The 9,807-nt window shown below is 42.7% G+C and overlaps 1 protein-coding gene across 2 annotated transcripts in view; it reads right to left on the reverse strand.

Moving 5' to 3' along the window:
- Window positions 1-9,312, reverse strand: part of rerg (RAS like estrogen regulated growth inhibitor) — a 72,529-nt gene extending 63,217 nt beyond the window's left edge. Inside the window, exon 1 of one of the 2 annotated variants that reach the window (XM_011490862.3) lies at window positions 9,124-9,312. The gene's annotated coding sequence lies outside the window, so the exon portion shown is untranslated. Of the gene's footprint in view, window positions 1-8,803; window positions 9,053-9,123 lie in introns of those variants that run through there. The other variant, XM_011490863.3, reaches the window with a different exon arrangement.
- Between the last annotated feature and the right edge of the window lie 495 nt (window positions 9,313-9,807).

Genomic DNA, 9,807 nt, shown 5'->3' on the forward strand with positions numbered 1-9,807 from the left:
TCTATTTTTTGATTATTTTGTCTGCTAAAAAATGCCATCAATGCTGTGGAACACAATTAGTTATTGAAAAATGACTAGAAAGACATTTGTATGTCACACAGATTCACTCGGTTTTTATTTTATTTTAACAATTTCTTAGGTAAGAATTGACGGTAACAGTCCAATTATGCACAGGTAAAAGAAATACTTGACTTCCTTTTCCAAGCTTAAGCTAAGTTCACACCATGAACCCATGGCTTTACAAGCATGAACACCACTACACACTACTGTTTTCTAGCGCATGTCCAACACCTACAGTTCAAAAGTACGAAATGTCAAAGCAACGCAAATCTCACAATTTGGGTACGAAACTGAAACAGTTTGGTTGATTGCTAGCATCCTTGCAATTGTGCATGTGGACTACCATCATGTCAGGCAAGTGGCCTTAATTTGATTTATTTTTTAAACGCAGAAGCAATCAGACTTGTTGCTGCTGAGTTTGGTGAGTTTCACCGTATCACTTCCAAATCTGATTTAAAGTCCGACTTAGTTTGGCTGGAAACGTCCGTTCACTGGTTACAAGTTTTGTGCGTTTACACGTGACCACAAGAGTTTGGCACGCGGAGCCCAAAAGGCGCGTTTACATAGCATTTTCGTAAGAAGTGCCAACTTGAACGCGTGTTGCCGATGGCAGCAGCGTGTACATAGCTTTACACTGTCAACAAGATACACAAATTAAAATAAACAAAAACTAGGAAACATTGGAAGTTTTAGAATTCCTTTTCTAAAGACATGTCAGCAGGACATGTACGGCAGTTTCAGTTCGGTTCACGTCTGTACCATTTCGGTATGTTTTTTCTTTTTTCCCGCATATTCATCGTAACGTTCCAGCTGCTTTGTCACTCGTAGCGGGGAAGCGAGAGCCGAGCTGCTATTTAACTAGCTACGATGACTGTCCTTGCCTCATACTCCACTCGCCCATAAAACAGTTTCAGAGAGAGAGTAGACAGAGAAATAGATTACTCTCCTTTCCAGCAATAAACCCATTTATTATGAACACACACAAACAGCAACAACAACATGAACCTCACTTCTCCTCATAGCTCTCTCAGTGATGGTTAAGGATTCAACACACAAGATTTCTCACTTCCCATGAGTCTTAGCGGCTTTGGGCGGGGCTAACCCCCAGGTCGCCACTGTATTAACTTTGCGCCGAGGAGGAACTAATGTTAGCCGTGAGTTTCCTCCAAGACGCTATTAGGTGACGGACAGTTAGCATGTCAACATATGGCTAATGCAAACGCCAGGCCAGAGATGAGGACCCCCCCCCCCCCATCTCCTTACGCTCTCCTGTGTGGGGGGGACAATTTGGCTTTGTTGTCAGCATGCATGAAGGAAAAAGACAATTGGATAAGTGGAATGCTGTGTGTTGACAATGTTACACAAAGATAGTGTAACACAGTAACACATCCAATCTGTTAACCAACTTAAAACGGCATCAACGACCGGAACAATCAGGTCTACAACGTTTTTGGTTCCTGGCAGCTAATAGTTTTTCTGATTTTATTAAGCAGATCATCTGCATAGGTCCATTTTATTTACTGTTATGTAAAACCAATAAATGCATTTTGTAAGTAATTTTTTTCTGCCTTTTTGAACCGGACAGACAGACAGACTAGGGTTGTGCCGATGGACGATATCATCGTCCATCGTGATGGGTGACTGACATCCCGATGGAGAGACCACCATCGTGATGCCACGCCCCCGCCACGTTGCGCGTCGACACCATAAGCCGCGGTTACATGTACAAAATATCTTGATGGGATCAATGGTCGGATTAGAATCCAACCGTGTACATGGGCCCAGAAAAATGTTTTCAGAATATAAAAACGTTCACTAAGGTCACAATTTCGGTCGGAATAAATCATTCGCACACGCGCAGTATTCGCACATGCGCAGTTTGAAAACCGGAAGAGGATACAACTTCCGCCGAGCGGCTTTTTTTCCAAACTTTATTGAAGGTAACAATTCAATACAAAACGATAACAGCGCCGAGCGGCTATATACATTGACATGTCAGCTCGGTAAAATACGAGACGATCTTCTAAATGTGCTTTTAATAATGTTACGGTTATTATGAAACACATGTTCGCTCATCATTTGAATTTTAATCCGTGTGGTCAGTGCTTTTTCTGAACGTAGCCAGGATTAGCAGTATGCTAACACACGGGCTAACAACATTAGCTTTGGAGCTACGGGACGGATCGCAGTCTTAAATCTCCCACACATACCGCTCATGTACCCCCCCCCCTTCCCATCAAACATAAAGCTGTAAATCCGCCCTCCGCCGGTCCACTTCGCTAGTTAAGTGCGGGAGCGGACTACTTTTCTATTTTGCTTGTTACTTTTTCTGTTAAAGTCACTTCCCTCAGTTTATACTGGATCATCGCGGATTAACCATTAGTTGGGAAATAAAATGAAAAAGCAAAATAACGAATAGCAGTTATATAAGAACGAAAAATGTAAAAAATACCCCCCCCCCCCCCCCCGACGATGTCATCGTCCATCCCGATGGTTGACAGCAAACATCTTCAACGGCCAAATTAGGGGACATCGCCCAACCCTAAGACAGACATACAAACGTTATTAATCTGCCAGGGGAGAAATTCACACACAATAAATAACAATAAAACAATAGTTCATAAAATAGCAGTACCAAACCTAGCCCTATGAAATTCTGAACCGAACCAAACTGAGATTTTATCGTATCGTTACACCCCTACTAGGTTTCCTTCTTTTGACATTTCATTTGTGCTCAAAACAGAAATCCTCCCTTTTCCCACAATGCAGCAGGGATTCAGACCAGAAGAGAGGAAAACACAAGTCTGTCTCCACAATGACGATCATCCTTCACATTTTTGCCATTTATGGCCTCTGTCCACTTCATCATTCAGCCCCTTACACACACGTGCACACACCAACACACACACACACACACATCACATGTACTGAATCAGACCCAACAGAAACCTAAACTCCCTTGGGGGGATGTTTCCTCAAGAAGCACAGGTTGTGACAGCTTCAAATTAGAAGGCAGTGGTAAAAATATAAATCACAAGAAAGGTAAAGTTTCACTCGATGTCTACAGAAAAAAAAGTTTTATAAGGTCTAAAGACTTTTGGAAACATTGGCATCTCTATGTGTCAAACAGGGGGATCATTATCCACTCCAACTCCCCTGGATCCAGTCTAACGGAAGACATGCAGTGACAGGGGGAACATTGGGAAGAGACTGCCAGATTGCTGGAGCTAAAAGTATATTTGTTATATTTAGTTTGGTGGCCTCAGACAGTGAGGAGCAGGACAGCTTTGCCCGCCGTAGGACTGAACTGTGACCAACTGGAGCCAAAAACGAGAATTTGTTGGGAAGTTTTCAGCACAACTTTATGTAAGACAATGGCGACAGATTTTGGCATAGATATGATGACTCAGAGCGACTCGGACCAATCACTGTCGACTGAGTTCAACGGGGCGCCGCCCGTATTGTGAGAGCCGGAGGTAAGGTGACGTCTCGACATCTCCATCTGTCCATTTTTTTTACAGTCTTTGCTAGTAATCCGTACGGATGCACCCCTACTTCATGGGACCAGCAGGTGCTTCCTGTTTTGAACGCAAGGAGGTCGGTCAGTGTCTCCAGTGATATATAGTGTCATGGGTGCCCAAGGACCCACACTGGATTCCCCCATGGAATTGAACCCTCGTTTCACATGTGCCAGCCCTGCGCTTAACCAACTCAGCCTAAACAAATAAACCAAATAATGTACTGTCGATTATTATTTACCATAATGGTTTCCTTTTTCTTAATGAGCTCTTCTGTCCTCCACTCCTTACCTGTATTACTGTCACCTGTTTTAACTAGTTATCTGTAGAAAAGACACCTGTCCACAGACTGGCGGACTTAGCATATGGGGGCTCCAGAAGATCTATAACATGGGGCCCTCTGCAGCGGTTGTTTTAATACTTTTATATAAAATCCTTAACTATAGGGCAGAATGTCCAATAACTTCCTTACTGGTCCATTTTTAAGCAACACTAATGTCAAGAATCCAAATGTTTTGATGAGAATCTAAAAACTAACATTTAAATGTTAAAGAAATGTTTTTTATATTATATACAGTTTTTTTACTTGTAAAAACATTTACATTAAATGCACTGATGTGTTAATCCCTCATTTCCTAGAAGGAACAAATGATAATTTTCTGTTTTTTTCTGTAATTTGTCAAGTTTTACTAAAAAAGCAGAAGAAACAACCTTTTTTTCTGTGCTTGTTTCTCCTGTTTTATTTGTCTTTCAGCACTTCTGGAAGTTTCCTTTCTCTTTGCCTTTTTCTCTTTTCACAGCCCCTCGGATCACGCTGCTTCGTTTGACCACTTTTTAAAAAATGCTTAAATCGTCATTTAATCTCTGCCAGTGTTGCCAGATAGAGTCACGGTTTTCCAGCCTAAAAGTCATTTAAAACCCACCATTCCTAAAAGAAAAAAAAACACCCCAAATATTAATCAGGGATTAATTAGCAGTATTTGTTTGTTTCTCTTTCGGCTTTTCCCATCAGGGGTCGCCACAGCGAACAAGTCGCATGGGAAACTTGGCAATGTTTTACGCCGGATGCCCTTCCTGACGCAACCTTCTCAAACCGGGCTTGGGACCGGCACAGAGGTAGAGAAGGGAACAGGGAACAGCCTGGAGTCGAACCCGGGTTTCACGGACGGAAGGCGCCGCAGACCAGCACGAGCTAAACCGGCAGGGCAATTAATTAATTAGCAGTATTTAATCCTCAATTATGTATTACTGCCTGATTTAATTGAAAGTCCAACTTTAACACATTTTTAATATTACATCCACCATGTTTGCAGTCAGTCAGATAAAAACATGAAATAATGGATTCCTATTGAAGTTTAACAACAACCACTGATGTTTTGCTCAAATATTAAGAACAACAAAAAAAAAGGTAAATGACTTAAAAATACAAATAATTAAACACTATGGAGTTGCAGTTCCACTTATTAGCCTATCAAGGTCTTTTATTGAGACTTCAGCTCAGTCGCCTAACTTTACCTAATGGTAAATAGATTGTACCTGTTGAGCTCTTTTCTACCTTCCTCGAAGGCACTTTGCAGTCACAAACCCATTCACACACAAACATTCACACACTGGTGGCGGCTCTGCTGCCGAACACTGGCGCCCGCCTACAACCAGAGGCACGGTGGGGTTCAGTGTTTTGCCCAGTGACACTTCGACACACATTCCCATGTGTCCCGACACAAGACGAGAATCGAACCTGCAATATTTTGATCAGAGGTCAACTGCCCTACCACTGCACCACAGCCGCCCCACACAGGGGCAAAATGGTAATAGAAGGGAATAGATAGTCCACCTGGACAAGATTGGAATGAACCAATCTACAAAAAGCCAGCAGCTTGGAGTCAAGAGATCAACAGTTGGTGAATTACCAGAAAATGGAAGGAATACAAGATCACTGACACTCTCCCTCCACCTGGGGCTCCTTGAATGATCTCACCAGATGGAACAAAGTATCTGAAGCACAGATAGGAAAGCACCTCAGAACAGAACTGACCTGAAAAGAGCTGGAGCTAACGCAACGAAAGTTATCAAAGTAACACAATAAGTTGCCGTGGGTTAAAATCCTCCAGGGCTCAAAAGGTACCTCTGCCTAAACCAGCACATGTCCAGACAGACCCGTCTAAAGTTCTCCAGAGACCATCTGGATGATCCAGAAAGAGGGACTATGTAAAAAGCCCCACAAGGTTCTAGAGTGTTCTAGCCAGTCTCTGGACCAAAATCCAACACAGAACCTGTGGAGGGAGGGGAAAGTTTGAGTTCCAGCAACAGCCCCAAAACACACAGCTCTTGAGAAGATCTGTAGGGAGGAATGGACCAAAATAGCTACAGTGAAACCTTGTATTCTGTCTTTGACAACTGGGATTACACTACAAAGCATTAAGGTGAACTTTTATGATAGAATGGAGTTTCCTAGATTCTTTTTACATTTAGTCTCTCGAACTCCAAGACACAGAAGGAGGCATGTGACGCGTGTTCAAGAACACACTAACACTAACCCCATGGTGTTTAATTCAATTCAATCTTATTTGTGTAGCCCAAATTCACAACAACAGTCGTCTCAATGGGCTTCATATCGGTAATTGAAAAAGTGAAACACGAACTCAAAAGGGATCATGAATACATAGAATTCAATAGGACAATACTAAATTGAACTAACAAACTGACTAAACTATACTGGCATCCCTGCCCTTAGTTTACACAGGATGAGCAGGGAGGGGCCTCCTCATCTGTTGACTAGCGCATGTTTGCCTCCTACAGCTGGAAGAGGCGTGGTGGGAAATGTTGAAGCGGTGCAAATCTCCTGAATAAAGACACTTTGGTGAAATAAAAGGAGCGCCATCCATACGTCACTTTCAAGTCCTTGACTAGTCAAAGTTGAACGTGGTTTAACCTTCGGCATGCACTCAGTTTGCGCCTACGGACCCCCTGACTGTCACCGCCACATTCATACACATTCACACACTAGTGGAGCAACACTGGAGGCAGGGAGGGTGAAGTGCCTTGCCCAAGTACATGACAGTTGACTGGGGGGAGCGGGGATCGAACCGCTGACCCTTTGATCATTGGACGCCCTCCTCAACTGCCTGAACCACAGCCGCCAGAAGTGTTTCTATGAGGAATATCACTGACCAACGACAGCTTTTGACATGGATCAACCTGCAGAATCTGTGACTGACAAATACTATTTCTGTAGAAACACAGAAAGATTCTGTGGATTTTGAGCTGCAGTGCTGTTGACCAGGTCTTTATTTTTTCTTTTTAAGTATCTCTTAGTAAAAATAAAGTTAAGGCCCAAAATAACCTTCAGAACAACATGATAATAGATGAAGCCCTGAGCTCTTAGTACACATACTCGTGTTTTACTGTTGGTTATTACTCCGCCCCACAAGAAGCTCATCCAAACTGAGTGTGTGCGTCTGAAAATCCAGCTGGATTGTTCTTTTCTTTTATTCTGAAACTTGATTTTTGGGTGGTGATGCTGTGGTTTACAGAGATTACAGGCGGCTGTGCTCCAAGCTTTGGGCGGAGACCTGCGGCTCCAGCAGTTCTAGAAGGGAATCAAACCACAGGCCTGTCATCAGAAGACAAGAGGAAAACCAGCAACACCACCAGCAGAACAGGGAATTACTGCTCAACACGTGATCCAAGGTGCAATCGAAGAATAAATCCTTAAAGTTGAAAAGAATAACTAAAGGAAGAGCCCTATTGCCTCGTCGCAGGAGGGCCTGGGTTCAAATCCCGGCTGCGTCCAGTCTGTGTGGAGTTTGCATGTTCTCCTCGTGTACGAGATGGTTTGCTCCGGTTCCCTTCCACGGTCCAAAAACATGCTTCATGGGTAAAATAGTGAATCTAAACTGTTCCTGGGTATGAATGAGAGCGTAGCCCTGAGACAGTCTGATGACCTGTTGAGGGTGTACCAACCCGGCCTTTTACCCAACAGTAGCTGGGATAGGCTCCAGCAACCCTGTGACCCCAAAAGGGATTCAGCGGGCTCTGAAGATGGATGGATGGATGGATGGATGGATGGATGGGCTTCACAAAAGCAAAACTAAAGAACATCTAATGTTTTCTTGTAACAGGAAAAAACGTATACGACTGCAATAGAAGAGAAAGACAAACATTTTTCATCGTTTTAACAAAAGAATACAATTAAAGATCCGTTCCGATTAACATTTATCTGATGATGGAGGACATATTTAAAGAGAATTAAGCTCCAAATTGCTTTTCAGAGCGTTTCTTCTATCAAATTATTGTGAATCCAGAGTAGAAGAAGCAATGGAACTAAAAAAAGCTTGAAGCAGCGATATAGAAGATGTATAGATATCTTTCTCAAACTTTTATTACTTTTATTATTTTTACTCTGTTTTTAGTAAGTTCAATTATTTTGATGTTTTTATGACTATTTGTCCCTCAAGTACTTTTTAAAATTTCTTTCTATTAAATGTATTGTGGATTTTGTGGAGCAATGAATGGATATGTAAGTTCCCTCAGGATTAATAAAGTCCATCTCTCTATCCATCCAACTGTGCGGCCCGATAACTACAATATTTCTCGCCATTTTGTTGCACTGCTAATGTTATGTTGGGCTTGCAAAGGGCTGTGAGCTAGCTTAAGGGAGAGGGATCTTACAACAGCCCCACCCAAAACTCAGAGGTGAATTTCTATTGAACTCCTGCCGCTCTGCAGAAACAATGTCCTAGAAAACAACGGTTTTTGATTTGGGCTCAAACCAGCGTCATCATAATCAAAAGGACCACTTTGGAAAAAGATCACAAGATGATCAAAGTGGGACTTTAAAAAAGCATCTTTGTGAACAAACAAAATGCTCTGAATAAACTGTCTTGTTCTGTCATTTGGTTAATCAATTTTTTTATGTTAATCAATCAATCAATCACACACGTTTACTATCACACGGTGTGATTGATTGAGTGTCAGGAAGGGAATTTGGCTACAAATCTCTGCCAAAACAACCTGCAATGTGCAAATCAGTGAAAGCTGGATCCCTGAGAGGATATCCCGAGCGATGAACAGCAATCAAACAATCAATCAAACAATCAATCAGAACAGAGTTGTGTCAGAAGGGCGTCTGGTGTAAAAAAATCTTCCAAAAGCACCTGTGCAACATATGCCGAACGATGAACAGCAACCAATCAAACAACCAATCAAACAATCTTTCAACCTACCAGCTGCTCCCTCTCAGGAAGCTCAGTCTGCACTCTTCTCCCTGTTTGGGGCGACTGACCCTTAATCCTCAGAGGTTGGGGCTTTTTGTTTCACCAGAACTGCCCCTGCATAATAATTACCTCCTGGAGCCCAAGAAGAGGGTTTTTTCCCGCCCTCAGTGTAGTTTCACAAATGAAAGGATAGAAGGATTCCTTTTTTCAGACCCCACTACCATGACCTCCCCTGAAAGCCCCGCCAGTTTGGCAGGTGAAGCCCCTCGTTTGCGCAGCAGGTCTGCGGGACGGACGTCACCTCAGCGCAGCCGCAGGCACAGACTCACCAGCAGCTGCTGCCTGCAGACAGGAGACCCCCCCCGCGGATGGATCAGGTGAGGAGGAATGCTACAGGAAAAAGTTCCGCGAGCTCCTCGGGTGAGGATGGAGACCGAGGCGACCGAGCCGGTTCTGGAGGTGGACCGAAGCGCAGTTCAGGAGGAGGTAAATGAATCCACGCAGCACAAGGAGGGAGGAAATATACGGAGCGGAGCCGAGGGGAGGCTGCTGCTGCTGCTGCTGCAGGAGGACCACACTGACACCTAGCGGCAGCAGCAGGTAAAACACTTTCTAGTTTTATTAACACGCTTTTACGAAAATGTTTTGGACTGACACGTTTTTATAATGACTTTTTTAACTAGAATTTTTTCTAGTAACAGTGCTAAATTTAAAACAGTATAAGGGCCACGATAAAAGAAAAAAAACAATGAATCTATGACAAAAATGTCTCAAAATTAGGAGTCAAAATGTCACCAGAATAAAATTCTAAATTTGTCTTTTAAAAAGTTACAATTGTATGAGGAAAAAGTTACGCTTTTTTAAAATTAAAATGGTAATTTAATGCAAATAAAGTTGTACATCTCAAAAAGGTGAAGCAGATTCGTGATCAGTGTGGCGTTTATGGAGTCAAATCAAGAGCAGCTTAAAGGGAAGAAAAAAGGACTAAGCAAATTGGAGGTAAAAAAAAGAAA

The sequence above is a fragment of the Oryzias latipes genome, chromosome 23 (assembly GCF_002234675.1).
Source record: "Oryzias latipes chromosome 23, ASM223467v1".
NCBI classification, from domain to species: domain Eukaryota; kingdom Metazoa; phylum Chordata; class Actinopteri; order Beloniformes; family Adrianichthyidae; genus Oryzias; species Oryzias latipes.